Source organism: Manis pentadactyla, chromosome 4, assembly GCF_030020395.1.
Source record: "Manis pentadactyla isolate mManPen7 chromosome 4, mManPen7.hap1, whole genome shotgun sequence".
NCBI classification, from domain to species: Eukaryota; Metazoa; Chordata; class Mammalia; order Pholidota; family Manidae; genus Manis; species Manis pentadactyla.
The window spans coordinates 5,808,771-5,826,273 of NC_080022.1; the positions used below are offsets into that span (position 1 = coordinate 5,808,771).

General features: G+C 42.9%; 2 long non-coding RNA genes across 2 annotated transcripts; one reads left to right on the forward strand and one right to left on the reverse strand.

Moving 5' to 3' along the window:
* Nucleotides 1-2,551: 2,551 nt before the first annotated feature.
* Nucleotides 2,552-16,201, forward strand: LOC130683295 (uncharacterized). The gene is made up of 2 exons (XR_008996874.1): nucleotides 2,552-3,637; nucleotides 13,748-16,201. It is a non-coding gene; the product is annotated as an uncharacterized LOC130683295 (long non-coding RNA).
* LOC118932186 (uncharacterized) lies at nucleotides 16,019-16,838 on the reverse strand. Its single transcript, XR_005032643.2, has 3 exons — nucleotides 16,721-16,838; nucleotides 16,269-16,366; nucleotides 16,019-16,143 (listed from the first exon to the last, which is right to left on the reverse strand). It is a non-coding gene; the product is annotated as an uncharacterized LOC118932186 (long non-coding RNA).
* Between the last annotated feature and the right edge of the window lie 665 nt (nucleotides 16,839-17,503).

A 17,503-nucleotide genomic window follows, 5' to 3' on the forward strand; every position in this document is an offset into this window, starting at 1 on the left:
ACTCCTCAACAGGGCAAGTTTCAGCAAAGCACCCTGGACTTGGACTTCCAAGTCCAAACCATAAGCCAATAGCACTTTAACAGGGGTGTTCAGCTTCTTTGCCAAAAAAAACACCAAGCAGAAGACGAGGCTGGTGCTTCAGCAGGAGCAAAGGCCCTGGGGTAGAGGGTGTGCAGTGGAGGCCAAGCCACCCGGCCGGGCCACCCTGTCAAGAGCATGGAGATCAAGGACATGGAGGAGACTGTCTCTCCTGCCCATTCAGGAGTCTGAGGCCATTGACTGCTTCCAGAATCTCCAGATGAGATTCTGAATGTCATGCCTGTGAAGGAGAATGGGGCCGTCCAGCTAATAGTATAAGACATCTGTGGCTTTTGGGATTACAGTGGCCATGCTGGTCCAGGGAACAACGCCTCCAGTGAAGTAGCCACTGCCGTGCACGCACCCTTGTCCCAGCTGAGCTCTCCATGGTCCCTCTGAGGCATGTGCATGCTGCTCCCTGAAAGGTGGCATGGGGGCAGGGGGCAGGGTGCTGGGTCTATGCTGGTGTATCTGATCCCTGTTCCTGGAAGGAGGGACATCATCTCTGCCTTTGCCCAAAAAGTGGTTGCCAGTATCCAGTCTTGACAGCTACTCTCTTTTGACCAGGAGAGACCTGGGACCCTGAGCAACTCAGGTAAAGCCACCTTCTCTGCCGCCTCCAAGCCCAAGAGCCATGCCACCTCTAACCCATCCATCCAAGAATCCATGCAGAGATCCGGGCTCCTGCTACATCTACTGATAGTGTTTTTATACAAGACAACTTCCACCCATCCACCAAAAACCCTGCTAATCTTCAAGAGACCAACTGCATTATGTAGACCTTATTTGAAAACCCTGTTTCAAAGGAATCAGTGGTAAAATATGAGCACTGATGATATAGGAAATTCTTGTTAATTTTTTTGGTGTGATGCTGTAGGGTTTTTTGAAGCAGGTCTTGATCTTTTAGAGATGCATACCAAGAAATGTACTGAATTTCATATTTGGGATTCACTTCATAGAGACTGTGGGGGAACCAGTAGGTTGTGTGGAAGCAGTGTGATGGGCACATGAGGATCATCATCTTCTTCTCTTATTTTTATACATGTTTGAAATTTCTCATAATAAAAAAAATGTTAAACTATTTTGACAGGTTTCAAAACAAATTTACAATGCTCTTCTCCATGTTCACCCTTAATTTCTACCAGCTTATCTCACCCAGGCTTGGTCAGAGTATCTCTATTCTGTGCTTTCCCTCCCGAGCATGGTTTTTGGGATTCCGTTGCTATGAGCAGCCTTTACATGCTTCTTTAATCTGCCGGTAGCTTTTCTTCTTCAGTGAGAATATTCCTCTCAAATTGCCCCCAACTAATGAGAGAAAAGACATCAATTTTCCTTTCTGTCCTTTCTGGCCTTCCTTAGCTCTTTTTCCAACAAGAGAAAAAAGCCAAAAATGAGAAGAATTATAGTGTGTCGCCACAGAAAATGGGCATGGTCTACGTGCTGGCTCTTCTACTCAGAAGGGAGGGATTTCCCACTTTATTCTTTAAAAAGAGGCAGCATGTTTCTCTTCTGACATTCTCCACTGCTGGGCACTGTCTGAGGTTGCCATCCACCGTTACTCTCTCCTGTTTTCTCCAGAAACGTTATCTATTGTCTCAGATACAAGCTATTTTAGAAACCAGAGTCCTTTGAACTTCAAAAGAAATTTGGCTCCTTCCAGCACAACTCTTTTTAAAAAAGATTTAAGCAGAAAATGTAGCAGATTTATCAGTTTTGATTGCAACCTCTAAAAAAACAACTCACCACAAAAATCAACGTCTTATCCCCAAAATTAATGTCTTAAAACTCTTCCCATGACAATTCATATACAAACCAGAACCAAACAAAACAATTGCCGCATGCCCAAGCAAATGTGGGTCCAGAGTACCCCCTGATGACACAGATGTTTCTCTGGGGCTGGGAACAAAGGACAGCTGTGGGATGTGACCCCACCCGTGTGCACACAGCATACAGAGCCTGTATTTGAGATTTTGTTTCCCCTTTTCCCTCATGAACATTTTTTGTCTGTTTGACAGGCTATGACTAGAGGAAATTAGGAAAAGCTTAACATACGATCCTTCACAAAAACTCTGAGTATTTGAGGAGAGGGAAATAGTAATAAAGTCACAGATTAAACATTAGAAATGGGAAAAATGCAACGCATTGACTGCCAGAATCACATAATAGGAATTAATGTCCCCAAACTCCTAACCTCAAAACCCAGACAAAATACTCAAGGCGGTAAAACTTCTCTTCTGGGGCTATTATTACCCTTTGCATTTTGATGCAACAAGTGTTCTGGAGGACAAGTGGAACGGGAATAAATCTGTCCCTGTCCCTTTTCTCTGATGGAATATTGCTTCTGTGGGAGTCAGCGGCTTTCGCCGCGCTCCCCGGCTGCTCACAGAAAGGGGACGTGCAGAGCTTGGAGAGCAGGGATCAGTGCACCGCGGAGACATTCCGCCGTAAAAATGTCTTCTCTCATTTTCAGGGGAAACAAATGCTATTGCCACCAGGAAACAGACCACATGAAAAGAAACGTCGGGAACCTGGAAGAGCTGCCCAGGCAATAATTCTCTTCAGTTTCCAAGTTCATTACCCTCATTAACTCAAGTCAATGGGACAGAACAAAAGGCTTCTGAAAAGCCCCATAAACATAAGGCATGCATATTTTAAATCTGTGACTATAAAAAAATAACGAAGCTGAATTTTCTTCTGGCTCACGGTGCATCCCAGCTGTGCTCTTAGGATTATCGGTATGCCTTGTAATGCAGTCCTTGAGTCCTGTCACAAAGTACTGTTTATTCTGAACTCGTGGATGGTTTTGGGGGTGGAAAGGGGGTAGCCATAACCAAAAATTTCCCAGTGTAGACTGTAGGAGGTAGCAGGGGTCACAGATAACTTCATGAGAAACATCAGTGTCTGATGGTGGGAGAGCAAGTCCTGCGAAGGCGCCAGGCCCCCAACCCGTGTGCAAATCCATATGAGGAAAGAAGTGAGGATGCTGTTATTGGAATGATCACACGTCATTTCAGTGCATCTCCCAGAATGCAACACAGAAAAAGAAAAAACATTGTGTTTGTAGTTCTAGGTCTGGGGAAAGGTACTGGTAAGAATCAACACTTCTATTAAGTCAAATTTTTATTTGTCATTACTTAGGCCTTTTAAACAAACTCATGCGTTTCTCCAAACAGGCATCGTTCATTAAAGTGACAGACAGAAAGGGATGGTTGCTCTCGGGATGAGCAGCGAGCAGCCTGCAGCTCCCCGCAGGGGCGGAGGAGCGGCCGCCGGGCGCGCGGGAAGGAGGCGGCGGTCCCCAGTCACGTAGTGGGTGAGCGTCACGGCTGAAGAGATTTACGGTCTGTCACGGTTTTCTGTAAATGAAAATTGCTGCTCCTCGCCGCCCAATTTAGTTTTATCTGAGTTAATCCAGGAAAGTCTTATTCGTTTGAACTATAACTCAACATATGAGTCAGTGAGTGTTACCCAGGGACGTAAAGGAGCTGTTTGTTACCGTTTCAGGACAGCCGCCTCCAGGGTGTGCTGAAGTCGGTCGGACTGTTTTGAGCCTCTCCGGGTGAGCAAATGGGGTGACAGGTGGGGTGGGGGTCTTCCACGGGCTGCCCTCCTCCCAGACTTAAGCGAGTTCATCAGCCACACATCAAGTGCGGCCAAGGCTCATTTTCCTTGTAAGCATCTTGTGGACTCATTTCATTTCCATGAGGAACCAGGTCCTGGAGAGAAGTGATGATCCCAGTAATAACAGTTCCTAACAGCAGCAGTGGTGACATTTGTCCTCAAAGCGGTGGCCCCCCATCTTCTGCGATTTTCCCCCGGGAGAATCGTAAGGGAGTAGACAAACTTCACCTGCTTTTAAATGCATTCTGGAGCCCATATATATTTATGAATTTAAGCCTGTATTTTGCAGCATGTGAGTTTTAAGCCCCAAAGGCTTAAAACAGCAGAAAATGTTATCTTTTGGAACATGGTAGAACATAAATCGTTCAAGTCTGAGCCAAGTGGGAGAATGATTCTCCGCTCGTTCCCTAGGCAGCGATGCCCCCCGGGCACCACAATGTGGACGTTCCTCAAAGACATACCCAGAAATTTCTTCCCCAAGATGCCTTGTGCTTTCAGGGGGGCCATTTGTGGGTGGTAGCACCCCTCATTTACAGAGTAACTTAGCATTTTCACACAAGGCCACAGCACTAATGGTATCTGTGTCAGGGGAAAAAGAACTTTTACCACTTTATTATGGATGAAATGACCCCCAGCCATTTATTTCTTGGGGTGAATTGGGCAGATTGCATCCAGCGTCTGAGTAGAGAATGGAGAGTGCATGTTGGTGGGGTGGGGATTAAGCTATTTGCCGGACGTTGTTTATTTCACTACCTGCATGCACTGTGCAAATGAGTTATAAATACCATTGAGGTATGTGTACATTTTTAAACATTAAACTAGAATTTGGAAGTTAGAACAGCTGGGGACTTAGGATGAACTTACAGAATCAGGGATTTGATTTTAAATGTCACACACAGTGCAGGAGGAAGTAAGCGTGCTTTTAGGAACGATGACGTAGTGCCTGTGTTTCCAGGTAAGTTCCCTTGCAAGGTCAATTTTAATCCCTTCATTTTATCCTTCCGTCACTTATAATTATGTCTTTGCTGGTGGCTGGAACTTCTCACCCCTGATATACACACACACACACAAGCAAATGCCTACAAGAACAAGAGAAAACCTAGTTAAATATGAAATACTCCCTGGTCATGATGAAATCTTAAGCTGCCCACAGCCATCGTGATAATGGGGCATTCCTTTCAAAATAGAGTCTATCGTTTTTTGTAGAGCCACAATTTTGAAGATTTGCTTCAAAATACATATTTTAAAGCATCTACTTGTATCCAACACTTCTGACTTCCCCTTCCAAGCTCCCGCGCCTCCTCTCTTATCCAGTCGGTTCTGAGCAGACTTGCGGCCGCTTTGCTGGGGGTGGCAGCCCGTCTCCAGCCCATGTGGGGCATCTCTGGTGATTCAGGGGGACCTTTGACTCCTGCTGGGGCAGAGGTGTGGGGAGACAGCGCCCAGGGTCCGCCCTAGACCAGCGGTGGACAGGGGCTGGTGGAGAGATTCTTCCCCCGTCGTTCCCCAGGAGGACAGTCCTGTGACTGGTTTCCCAAGGCCCCTGAGACGGCCTGCCCCCTCGGTGACCCGGCCTTGGGTTGGGGCTCCTCCCTATTATATTCACCTCGCTTCTCTTCCCGGCCTTACACGCCCAGGCACACTCCCTGCACACAAGCAACTTTCAGGCTCTGCTTTGCAGGAATCCAGATCAAGGAGTTAATTTCAAGAAAAAAAACCCACTTAATTATTACTTCTAATCACATTTAAGTTTCCTACCCACAGAAACTAAATTTTAATATTCCATTCATTGCAGTTTTATCAATTCGGCTTCCCTGTCTCATAATGACACCTGCTGGAATTGTGCTGGTAATAATTACATAGCATATCTTATCATGAGCCATACGGGCAGGGAAGAAGGGAGATGGATTTGGGGTTTCCAGTCCAGCCCCACCTCTTACTAAATGTGTGACCTTGGGCAAATCATTTAACCTCTCTGGGCCTCATTTTGAAATGACCTTAATAGAATAAAACTAGAAATTAATGACAAATAAAAAGCGAAAAGACATTTTACCTGGAAATTTAAAACTTCCAATGATTCAGTGCAGAAATATAAAATGATATTGAAGAATGTCTTGAAAATAACTGATGAAAATACAACACATCAAAAATGTCTATATTAGAGCTAAAACTTTGAGGAACATTGCAACACTTAATACCTGAATCAGTGAAAATGAACGCGTTAAAATCCCAACACAAAATAGAAGACAGACATACAAGAGAGGGCGAAAGCTTTTCTTTTGAAAATCCAAAGAAAATGACGACTCTCTGGAAAGATGAGAAGGAAAAAATAAATAGCACTAAGAATGAAAAAAGGACAAAACTACAAAATCAAAGGAAATGTAGAACACAGTAAGCCAATCTTATAAAAAACTTCATGCCAACGAAGATGAAAACAGATTAAGTGGGCAAATCCCTAGAAAAAATATAACTTGTCAAAAGTGAAGAAAAAACAGAAAAAACTCCATCATCCCAAAATTAACTCGGCACAGTCCCACTGAGAATATCATCATGTTTGTTTCTAGAGCTGGACAGCTGATAATAAAGGTCTTTTAGAAGAATAACCAAGCAAAGAACACCCCCCAGAATGAAGTACAATGCTGGGGAGCTGGCTAGCATATCCAGATATGACAGCACACAATAAAGCCTCTATAGTCAAAGCAATGTGGTACAGTGTGTGCATATATAAACAGGCAAATCAAACACAATTTAAAAAATCCAAAATAAAAGAAATCCCAACTGAATCTAGAAATCTAGTGTAGATTAAGATGACATCTCAAATCAGTGGGAAAACATAATATGTGAAAAAAATATATAATTGATCCCATTCTTATACCATATACCAGAGTATATCTCAAATGGATCAAAATTTACATGTAAAATGAAGAAAACATAGGGAAATTCCTTTATAACCTAGGAGCTCTAGCCAAGAAACTTTCCTGTGACTGAAATCCCAGAAGCAATAAGGAAAGGGATTGATTAATGCGTTTACATAAAAGTTTAAAACTTGCATGGCCCAAAGCACCATAAGCTAAGTAAAAACACAAACAACAAAGCAGGGAAAACATTTAGAATCTTACAGGAAAAAGGGACCTTGCATTAGGTGAAGCCATCTGAAATTGCTGGTATTTGACCATTTTTGCCCTAATAAATAGCAATTTCCTATGGTTCAACTTAGTACCTAATATGTAAAGAACTTCTGAAAATGGGCGATATCCCCCTGGACGGAGAGCTACAGGTATGAACACACCATCTGCAAAACAAAAACACAAGTGGCTTTTAACCATAAACCGTATGAAAGGGTGCTCAAGCACACTTGTAAGAATCTGTCCCAAAGATAGTGCAAAAGTGCCCCCCAAAATATATGCAAAGGTAATTTAGTACAATATATATGTATAATGGCAAAAAACTGGAAAAAACCCAAACGTCTTCATATCTGATAGAGTAAATCCTCCGACTTTTTTCCCCAGGATTATCTTGGGTAGTTTTAGATCTTTGCATTTCTATATGTATATTAAAATTTGTTTTTCAGTTTACACTTACAAACACACACACGAATATACACACAGTCCTGCTGAGATTTATACTGGGATTACATTGAATCTGTAATCAACTTGGGCAGAGCTGACATCTTTACAAATCTGAGTATTTAATCCATGAACACTTGGGTCTTCTTCAATTGGTCTCAATAATGTTTTATAGTTTTCTGTGTAATAACTGGAAATTTAAATATTTTAAAATTTATTCCTGTGTTTTTTGATGTTCTTTGAAACTATTGTAAATGATCTTATTGTTTTGTTAGATTAATCCTGTGTTTTTGATGTTCTTTGAATTTATTTTTAAATTTCATTTTCTAGTTGTTCCTGGAATATAGAAATTTGTTCTTTTACATTAACCTTGCATTCAGTAACCTTCTAAATCCACTTATTAATTTTAATAGTTTATCAGTGTATTTAAACAATTTTTCTACCCACTCCATTGTGAGGTCTGTGAATAATGACAGTCTGTTTCCTGCTTTTGAATCTCCATATCTTTTTTTCTTGATTTACTAAATTGTCTAGTATCTGCAATATTTGCTGGAGTGTTTTTGTACATACCCTTTATATTAAGGAAGTTCCCTCTTATTACTAACTTGCTGAAAATATGCCTCATAAATGGGTATTAAATTTTATCAACTGATTTTTCTATGCACATTGAGATGATCATATGATCTTTTTCTGATAAGGCAGTAAATTTGAATAGCCAACTCACCCTGCATTCCTGAAATAGGCCCGATTTGGTCATGATGTATTTACCTTTATATATCACTGAAATTGGTTTTAGCTTAGGATTGTTGTTTGGGATTTTATGAACAATGATCACAAGTGAGATTCTTCTTTCTTTTAACACCGTTCTCAGGCACCGAGTCGATGCTGACCTCACGAAGCGAATGGGGAAGTGCTCTTTTTCTATTGGTGTTTTAGCTTCCCTAGACTTTGAAAAGAATTCACTGATAAAGCCATCTGGGCCTGGAGTTATTTGTGGGGAGATTTAAAATTATGGGTCCAATTTCTTTGACAGCTGTAGACTACATACATTTTTGGTAGGCTGTATTTTTCTAGGAATTTTTATCTTAATTTTCAAGTTTATTGGCACACAGTTTTATGTTTTGATCATCTTTTTAACATCTGTAGGAACTGTAGTGATGGGCTCTGTTTCCTTCCTGACAAGGTCCCCTGAGATTCTCTCTTTTTCCTTGATCAGTCTTCCTAGCTTCATCTGTTCTAAAAATCAGCTTGAGCTTTGCAGATTCTCTTCTTTTTACTTTTGTTTTCCAGTTGCATTAATGTTTGGCCTTATAGTTACTACTTCTATCCTTTTGTTTTCTTTGGGTTTAATTTTCCATTCTTTTCCTGACTCTTGTCAGTTGAATATCTAGATAATTGATTTTCAGCTTTTCTTCTTTTTTTTTCATTGAAGGCTATAACTCTTCCCTTCAGCTTGTAACAGTTTCCCATTAGCTTTAATACATGATATATTCATTTTCATGTAGTTCAGCGTATTTTCTAATTTATTCCTGGTAAGTTTTCTTCTTAACTTATTAAGAAACACATTTAATTTTCAAATTTTGAGGGAATTTCTTTTTACCTTTTGCTATTAAATAATTTGTTACTTTTATGTCTTTCTACTGCTCTTTTGTGGGTTACCCCAGAGACTATCCCTTGTAATCTCTATTTTTCAAAGTCTGATATAAATAATATCTTTACCACTTCTCAGACATTGCAAGGACCTCATAGACTTCAACTGTTATTTACCCTTGTGTACTATTGTTATCATATATTTTAATTCTGTTTTAACCTCCAAAAACTTAACATTATTTATTTTATATAATCAATATTCATTTAGATTTATCCACACTTTTTCTCTTTCTGTTGCCCTCCCATCCTTCCTGTATCTCCACACTTCCCTCAAAGATAATTTTCCTTCTGCTTAAAGAATTCTCTTTAGTATTTCCCTTAATGTAAATCTGCTGGTGTGTGAAACTAGCTCAGCTTTTGTCTTAGAATGTCTTTATTTTGCCTTCATTTTTGAGGCCTATTTTCTCTGGGTATAGAATATAATTCAACACAATCGTTATCAAAATTCCAAGGGTCCTTTTTTTTTTTTTCAAGAAGAGCCTATCCTAAATTCACGCAGAATGTCGAAAGACCCAGAATAGCTAAAGCAACCTCAAAAAAGAAGAACAGAGATTGAGGACTTAACACTTCTCAATTTCAGAACCTATTGCAAAGCTGAAGTAATGAAGACAGTGTGGTATTGGGGTAACATTGACATATTGATTGATGAAACAGAATTGAATGTCCAAAAATAAGACCACACACACCTACAGTCAGTTAATTTTCAACAAGGGTGCCGAAACTTTTCAATGCAGCAACAATAATCTCTTCAATGAACAGTGAGTGCTAGGACAACAGGATGTCCACATGCAAAAAAATAATTTGGACCCCTCTCTCACACCATATATAAAAATTAGCTCAAAATGGATCAAAGACCTGTTAGAGCTAAAACTATGAAACTCCTAGAAGGAAACAAGGGCATAAATCTTGATCAACTTGGGTTAGGCAATACTTTCTTAAATATGATGACCAAAAGTACAAACAACCAAGGAAAAATAGATACATCAGACATCATCAAAATTTTAAAAACTTTTGTGTATCTAAAGACTACAAAGAAAATGAGAAGACAGCCCACAAAATGGGAGAAAAATTTACAAAGCATGTATCTGATAAGGGTCTATGCTTCACAATATATTACAACTCAACCATAAAAAGATAACCCATTTTAAAAATGGGCAAAGGACTTGAAACAGACATTTCTTCAAAGGAGTTACACAAATGGTCAATAAACACAATGTAAGATGCTCAGTGTCATTAGTCATTAGGGAAATGCAAATCAATACAAAGACAAACAATGAGATATTAACTTCACATATAGTAGGAGGGTTATAGTTTTTAAATGGAAAAAAAAACAAGTATGGGTGAGAATGTGGAGAAATTGGAACCCTCAAATATTGCTAGTGGGAATACAAAATGGTGCATGCAGCCCTTTGGGAAGAAGTCTGGCAGTTTCTCAGAAGTTAAATAGAAAGTTACCATATGGCCTATCAATTTCACTTGTATGTATATATCCAAGAGAGTTTTTAAATACATCCCCACAAAAACTAGTACCCAAATGTTCATAGCAGCATTATTCATAGTATCCAAAAAGTGGAAATGACCCAAATGCCCATAAACCGATGAGCTGATAAGTGAAATCTGGTATACTGTACAACGGAAAATTATTCAGCCATAAGAATGAATGAAGAGCTGCTATATGCCAAGACGTGAGTGATTTGGGGAAACATTACACTAAGTGAAACAAGCCAGTCACAAAAGGTCATGTATTAGATGATTACATTGATATGAAATATTCAGAATGGGCCACTCCATAAAGACAGAGTAAACTAGTAGTTACCATGAGAGGAAGGAAGAACAGGGTGTGATTGTGGGTGTGGGCTTTCTTTTTGGGGTGACAAAAATGTTTTGGAATTAGTGGTGATTGTTGTACAACCTTGGGAATATTCTAAAACCACTGAATTGTCCACTTTAAATGGGTGAATTTATAGTATGTATCTCAACTGAAATTTTTGGGAAAAAAGTCCTTGCATTCCTTGGATATTTTCAATAACCATTACTTCAGGTTTATTTTATTGAGGGTTTTTGCATATTCATTTATATGACATCTGCCCATAATTTTCTTTTATATTGCTTTGCCCTATGTCATGCTTCTACTCCAAGACTAAGGAAGATAGTCTTCCTTCTTTTCCTTTGCTCTGGAACAGTTTATATAAAATAGCAATTATCTGTTCCTTGAGCATTTGGTAAAACTTGCCATTTGAGCCTGACACCTTTGGTAGGGGGTCCATGGATGGGATATGTACTCGTTGATTGTCACTTCAATCTCTTTAATTATTACTGGTGGATTAATATTTTATATTTTCTCTTGAGTTCACTAATTCATATTCTTCTAAAAAATTGCCAGTTCATCTAACCCTTAAATTTTCTGGCATATGTTTGTTCATCATATGATCTGATTTTTTAATATTTTATATATATGTAATTATGAGCCCTTTGATTCTTAATGTTGTCATTGATGGCTTCTTTTTTTTTCTTCATAACTCTTGCAAGAGGTTTTTCTCCCTTTATTAGACTTTCAACCATGCTTTCCTTGTAATACTAGCACTTAAGACAACTAAATTACCTGTAAATATTACTTTGACTGCCGAAAGCTTTGAGATGTGATGTTTTTGTTGTTTGACTATAAATCTTTGAAAATGCATAGTTCTGTTCCGTCTTGGATATTAGGATTATGGAGGATTTTTTAAAGCTATCTTAAAAATAACTTATAAAGTAGTTGTCCTATGGTCAGAGAATATGGTCTGTAGTATATCAATTCCATGCCTTTTACTGAGATTTCTTTATGGCCCAATAATTGGTCAATGTTTGTAAATGTTCTATATGTCCTTGAAAAGGATGTATAGTATCTAATAATCAAAATTCAATGTATATACTATCTGTATATAGAATATATTCAATATATATAGTAGATAATATTATTCAAAGTCTCATCCTTAATTTTTTTGTCCAGTTGATAGATATATTGATGTATCTGTTTTATAAGTACCATGCACTGACCAATTGTGCCACTGGAGTTCTGTATTCATTTAAAACTTAAAAATTTTTTTCAGCTTAGGGTAGAGGAGGAGGTCTATAGTGTATTCTTTAGATAATGTAAAAATTTGTTGCTTTCATGGTGTTGATCTTTTATGATAAAGTCATGGGATAAAATATTCATATACAAGACCTGCCAGTCTCCTCTCCTCAGTCCCGTGACCGCTCACGTCAACACACAGATTGCCTGGCCTCAGACTGAATCAGGCCGCCTGGACTCCCATCCAGGCTGGGCCCGGGGTGTCTCTGACTTGCTGGGGCCAGAGGGTACTTCTCAGCAGAGAGGGAACCCATTCGGCCACCCACCTAAGCGGTGTTCTCTATGATTTGTCAATACTAAACCTGATGTTGAGACTTCCATCTTTCTGACTTCTGTGACGACTTTGGAGAGGAACTTGGAAGAGAAGTTCCACACACATAAGAATTTGGAAGTGCCCAGTGCTTTTAATAAGCAAAGTCATAAAATGACCGAATGCTGGGAGGTGAACCTGTGTACAGGCCTGCTCTGTATGTCTGCTCCGGCCCTGCAAAGACGCCAGTCTCTCTGCCTGGGGGCGCCGCCCCTCCTGGCTCCCCACTCTGGCCCCCTCTCTACTTCGCACCTTTGCCATGGGACCCGGATTTGGGCTTTACTCTTGGAGATCACACACTCTTTCCAACACATACAGAACATTTCTAAATAGTTGACCAAATATTAGATTATAAAGATATCTAAGTACATGGTGTGGAACTGATGTAATACAGACCATATTCTCTGCCCATAATGTAATTGAAGTTTGTTTAAAACAGAACCCCGTCCTAATTGGTTAGTGGACTAGCAGAGCCTCCCCTCTAGTCCCTGGTGCGAGCGCCGGGCCTGCGGAATAAATGGGCACCAGGCACGTGAGCCGGGGCCCGGGGAGGTGTGCGCGCGCATGAGTTTTTAATATTATGCCCACAGGGCGTCCCCAGGAAAAAAGTGAATAGTCCGAGTAGAGGAAAGATTTGAAAGCCTGTGGACCACCCGACCAGAGAAGGAGAAAGGGGAGGCGGGCCTCCGGGGGGGAGTACGTGAGTTTTAGGGAGGCAGAGGGGTCCCTAGAAGAACCTAGAAAATGGGAGGAACGCCAGTTTGTGGCGCCTGTCTGGGGTGGTGTCGCCCCCCCTTCCTCTAGTCGCGTCTAATCCCCGCTGGGCGGACAGAAGCCCGTCTTCCTGGCCGAGGGGACTCCCGGGAGGGATGGGTGACCCTCGGGCTCCTTCCGGAGGGCCTGTCCGTAGGCAGATGGGGGTTCAGCCTCTCCCTGCGGGTACTGTTTTCAAGTGCTTCCAGCTCAAATCATGATTATGTCAAGGCAGCATATTTTGGGGTGGCGGGTCCTGGATTCCTTCACTAACAATATACAAGATGGAATCTAAATGGAAATTATACTTTTGCATCTACTTTCTTGTTGTTATTGTCGTGAGTCTCTGAGTCTCTGGACGGCCGGGGATAGATGCCGTGTTTCCCACGCTCCTGCTGGAGTCATCGGTTCGGAGGATCTGCAGTTTCCTGGTGCCGAGATCTGCCCTCCCCCAGGTCCGGGTGTCCCCCCAGCGTTCCCCTGCCTCCCCGCCAAGCCTCCCGCCTGTGGCTCTGGTACTTCAGCCCCCGCAGGGCTGGCAACCTCCCCACGTTCAGACCGGCTAATTCCATCTGAGGTGCCGCTTTATTTGGAATTTTCATAAACTTGTTTTTTTCATAGCTTCCGACTCACCACGTATTCCATCCTCCTCCACAGGGCAAATGGAAATGAAGCTTTTTATGAAGTCTCCCTCTTTTTACACTGGAAAATTGGCTGCAATGTGGCTCAGAAGTGAGTCGGAAAGTCTGTCAGGCTGACAACATGACCCTGCCGAAGATGAGGGACATTTACAAGTTTGGTTATTAAAAAAATGACAGAGCCGTAGCTGTGTTTACTCGGCTCCACACTGGAATTCTGACCATCTAACAGGTACGAGCTCATCACAGAGGGTTCTCACTGGTCCTTCCAGCCAGAAGTACTGCTCTGGTGGGAAGGCCTGGAGTGCAAGAAGTCGGTGTCCTGGGGAGCAGGTGGATTTAAATTCCATCATGATTTGGTTTCCCTATTCTCCCCTTAACACTTTACTTCCAAAGCAAATGTTCACCAGCATTGTCACTTCCAGAAAGATCCAGTGTCCAAAAGTGATGGTGTTCATGGAGTGTAGAGCCAGCTGACACAGTAGGGTGGATCTGACCAATACAGGTCACAGAACGATGGAGACAGAGAAAGGATGCCATCAAAGCTGGCAAGAGTATAGCATGGACAGAGGGAACACGGAACACCCTCTCCTCACTTAGAATTGGTTTCTTGGAGCAAGGACATCCGGACAAATAAGGGTGCTCACTCAGCTCAAGACCACCTCACTCCTCCACAGTGAGCCAAGCACTATTCTGAGTCCTGGGGATATGCTGGTGAACAAGATCTGCTCTCTAAGTTCAAGGCGTTCCCCGTCTACCCAGGTAGATGCTCAGGTAAATCGAGACCTGCTTCACAAGGCTGAATATCTGAGCCAGGGATGGGGCCTGAAGAGATGCCCCGGGGGGAATCTGAGCAGAACTTGGAGATGAGCTCCAGCGTGCCCCACCCCACAGAGGGGAGAGGAGCCTCCTATAAAGGTCAAAAAACACGATTATGGACCTTGGGGAAAAGGGGCTTCTCACACCGTGTGTGGTGGTGCCACCATTTCAGATGTGTACACTTTACAAGATGGCAAGAGTGTCCGTAATGCCACTTTCTGTCCGGAGAGCAAATCTACCAGTGCAGCTCTCAGGACTCCACGGCAGACTCAAGGCTCCCCAAGGAGAGCAGCCCTGGCATTTTAGGAGGGACCTTAGGACAGCCCCGCACGCCGAGGGGTGGCATGCTCTGCCAAGCCCCCCACTCCTGCTTTATTCACAAAGTGATCAGAAACTGTCAGCCGTGGAGGAAAGCGAGTTCTCCTCGCTGTCCTCATGACTTGACGTGTGGTAGCATCTGTCCTCCCTCTAGCTCCTTTTCGGATCTGACATGAGCACTGTGAGGAGGCCAACGGCAGGTTCCCGGTACCTACTTATGGCTGAGCCCCGAGGAGAGCTCTTCACCAACCAAGAGCTGCACCTGCCCGCCCACACTGATGAGGGTGCCAGGAAGGGCTGTGCTCACTGATTATTGATTGCTAGGTTGGTGACAGCCCAGAACGAGGTCTCTAGGGACATAATTCAAGGCTCAGACATCTAAGGTCCCTTTAGCTCCTCTGAATATATTATATATTCAATGTATTACACGTATGATCTTCAAAGTGTCTGATGTTAGGACAGTCTAGGCTGAGGTCACACCTAACCCGCACATCTCAGGAGTCAAATGCAACAATGAGAAAACAGTCCAGTGAAGTTCGGGTGGCTTTCCTTCAACAGTGACTCAGGAATCCGACTGCCCTCACCTCGCCTCTCTGCCATCTACAAGTTCTTTGCCAACAGCCATGAAGGAGGGAACAAGAGCGTGGGTGCCTCACACCTGCTCTTAATTGCTTTGCCCTGAGAGCCACCAGTCCCTTCCATTTGCATCCCCATTGGCAAGAACTTGGTCCCATGATCCCACCCTAAGCCAGACGATGCTGAGGAATGTTGTCTTCCTGGGTGCCCAGTAAGAAGAAATGGTGTGGTGAATAGAAAACACCCTAGGCCCAGTGTATGTAGAGAACAGTTGTCCTGTGCTTTTATTTTTACTGTTATTTTAATTTATTTTTATTTTATTGTTATTGTATTTAATTGTACTGTGACCTACTGGGAGACATATAAAGCTTGGTAAAATCAACTCGCTTTTGACTGTGTAAGACAAATAACCCTGCTCGCGATGAAGCCAGGATCCTTCGTGAATGAAAAATTTCCACTGCCAGGTCTCTGCTTACACAATTGCTTATTTCTAAGTCTGACCCAAAGCAGGAGGCTTGGTCTCACAGAGGTATAAACTAAAGACTCAAAACTGTTTCAGAGGCCAGCGTGCCCCACATGGGGGTGGTGTGATTTGCACATCTGCGCGTGTGACCGTCTCGATGGCTGAAGGGTGGGGGTGCACGCTGCCAAGGAGGTCACCAGCACCGCAAAACAGCAAAACGTTTGCAGTAGATCACTGCCCTATAATAGTTGGAGATTGTAAAAGCAAAAAAAAAAATTAAACTCTAAAAAATTTTAATAGTTATTTTAAGTGTCTGAAGAAGTAAGTACCCAGCGATAAAAACCCACGCTTAATAAAAACTCACCCCTGTAGCAGAAGTGTTTGCTCCATGGTGGGGTTATCTGATTAAACCGTCCTGAGCCTGGCCCCAGAGCGCTGTGCTTCTCTGGGCCCTGACGCTGCCTGGAGGGGAAACGGAGGAAGGCAGATAATGAGAACCGAGTGGACGTGGTAAACAGTTAAACAGTTCGTGTGGGCCTTCAGGAAGGGCCTGAGTGTAAGACGCGGGTATTCTTTTTAAATCACTCATTGTGAGCAACTCTGAGATTAGCACCCGGTGCCCGCACTCTCCCGTGAAGCATGCTGAAAGGTCGGCGTGTTTGCGAGGTCAGGGGCTCACCACGGCCTCTCCACACGCCATCGCCAGAAAGAAATGCCTAGTGGCAGATGCAGCAAGAGTTTTGTAGACCAAGCAAAGGTGATGTTTCAGCGAAATATTTTTTTATAACAGAAAGAGCAGATGCTGCAGGTACTTACACAGGAGAGAAAACGAAAGGTGGAGGTATGACTCGGTCGCCCCCCAAAATGGGGAGATGTCATTCCTGAGCTCTGGATGCAGATGTCAGTCCGCTGCGGAAGTAACTCTGGTTCTCATGATGATGCATGTGGAGACTGAAAGAAGAGAGGGGATGCGAACTCCACAGTCCAAGCAGGTTTATTGCCGAACCTGAGAGGCCCCCTCTGTCCTGGCCAGCCGAACAAAGGAAAAGGGGCCTCTAACAGGTCAAGAGGCTTTTTATGGCCAGGACTTTGGCGGGCTCTTTGAGGGGAGCAATCAGGGGAAAGGGGGGCTTGTGGCTTGCTGACGTGTCCTGTGGCAGATGCTTGTAGCCTGGGTAAGAGGACACCTGGGTCTCTCTGAGATGGTGGGTAGGCTTATTCTAAAGGTGGTCCTCAGGTCCGGATTCTATCAGAGACCCATCCAGTTTCAGGAGAGGAACACAGCAGCAGACACGGGACCCTGCAGCACCCCCGGGGGTGCCCCTGCCCCTTGGAGGGTTTTCAGGACAGCGGCACCCAAAGGAGACAGACATGCTGCTCCTGTAAAAGTACACGGTTCACTGGGAGAAAACCCTGAAGCCAAGAAGGAGCGCTGCTGTCCCCTGGGAGTCTCAGAGGACCCTGTCCCCAGACTGCTAGTTATTCAGAGGGAATGGGGGTAGGGAAACTGTCTGTGTGCCTCTGTAACAAAGGACCTCTCTGGTTGAGGAAATGGCCTTGTTTTATTTACCCTCTGCATTATAATGAGGGCATTATGCT